Source organism: Echinops telfairi, unplaced genomic scaffold (genome assembly GCF_000313985.2).
Source record: "Echinops telfairi isolate 266 unplaced genomic scaffold, ASM31398v2 ScPeMD7_7458;HRSCAF=8496, whole genome shotgun sequence".
Classification (NCBI taxonomy): domain Eukaryota; kingdom Metazoa; phylum Chordata; class Mammalia; order Afrosoricida; family Tenrecidae; genus Echinops; species Echinops telfairi.
In genome coordinates, this window is record NW_022111358.1 from 38979018 (window position 1) to 38980901 (window position 1884).

Genomic DNA, 1884 nt, shown 5'->3' on the forward strand with positions numbered 1-1884 from the left:
AGGAAGACGAGGCTTTCTACTTCCACAACGAGTAAGGGTCTCAGAAACCCACAACATTCAAAGCTGAAAACCCTAAAACAAGTGCTGCCTTGTCTTGTGGGGCTGTTATGACTCAGAACTGACTCGATGGCAGTGAGTGTTTTGGTTTGTTTTGGCTATCAATCCTTTTCAGCGAGAGACTTCCCTTTTCTGCTGATCTCGTATCACACCAAGCACGGCGGCCCCCTTCATGGACTGGGTCACCCTAAGGACTGGTGTCGCGTGTAAGGTACGTGAGTCGCAGTCTCGCCATTCTGGCTTCTAAAAAGTATTCTGGCTGTACTTCTTCCAGTACAGGCTCGTTCCTTCTTCTGGAAGCCCACGGTACGTTTAATATTCTTTCCCAACATGGTAATGCAGAGGTATCAGTTCTTCAGCCATTCATGTTCATTGTCCACACACGAGGTTCCTGGAGATACCTGGACTCCGGTCAGGAGCATGTTAATCATGAGCGATATTCGTGTACATTTGTTTCTTCGTTAGTGGTGTCTTTGCCTAGCGTCGGCATGGTGGCCGTGGTGCCGTCACAGAATTAACTGGGGAGTGTCCTTTCCTTTCTCCTGTGTTCTGGAATGGTTTGAGTGGAGTTGAGGTGAACTCTTCTCTGGGTGCTCAGTAGAATCCTCCAATGAAGCCATTCGGGCCAGGGCTTCTTTGTTGCTGTTCCTGGAAATGTTTGCTGGCTTCCGTTTCTTCTCTGGGTACGGGTGCCTCGGTTTGTGTTAGTTTAGGGAGGTGCTGTATTTCTAGAAATCTGTCTATTTCAAATGTGCTGGAGTATAGGTTTTCATACCATTGTTGTCCTTTTTATTTCAGGTGATTCTATTCTTCTTTGGGTTACTTGCATCTTCTCTTCTTTTGTCAAATGGTGAACGAATGGTTTTCAATTTCATCGATCATTCCAAAGACCCAACTTCCAATCTCGTTGATGCTTTTGACAGTCTCTGTTTTCTGGTTCACTTATTTCTAAATCTTTATTAGGCCTTTTCTTCTGGTGGCTAAGACACAACTGTTACTGTTTTGCGTAAGACCTCTCTACTTTTGGAAATAATTTTTTTGATATTTGTAGAACCGTGACAAAGAAAAGCATGTGCCTCTTAACTAAATATCCATATCTATCTCCAGTGACTAACTTGTGGATGCTTTTTCAGGGGAAAAACGTTTCTCTTCCACCAAGGTTAAGTCCAGCATCCCATGCCCTCCTCCACAGCCTAAGATCCCCAGACCCCTGGTTAGAGAAATACTGACTCCAGAAAGTCAGGTCTTTGGTTATAAAAATGATGTCTTTCAGACATGATGTAAAACTAATGCCAAAGAGAAATTATCACTGGTGAATTAAAAACCAAACCAAACCAAAAACTCTTGGGCACCTGAGAATGCAACTCTATGCCCTAATCAAAAGTCGTGCTCTGATTTTAGAGGGGGGAAAGCTAATAAAGGAGAACTACAAGCTGCAGGCGGTTGGTGTGACTTGCCACTGACTGACTGATCCTCACTCATGGTGACCCCAGTGTGGAGAGCAGAGTCACTCCACAGGGTTTTCAAGGCTGCGACCTTGTGGAAGTGGACTCCTTGTTTCCCACAGTGCATGTGGGTGTCTCGGAACCACGCCACCGTTGGCTGGCAGGCAAGCACTGGTATCTGCGCCACGCAGGGACTCCAACCAGGCTGGACGAGGGTTCAGTGCCCACCCCTTCCTCTTCCAACCCAGAAACGACGTCTCCAGAGACCCTGACTGGAGGAGGAACACTTACCAGAGATGACCCCGACTGAGATGTACATGTGGTAAACGGCCCGTGAGAAGGAGGCCAGCACCATTCCCGTGGTGACCAGCAGCCCTCCCAC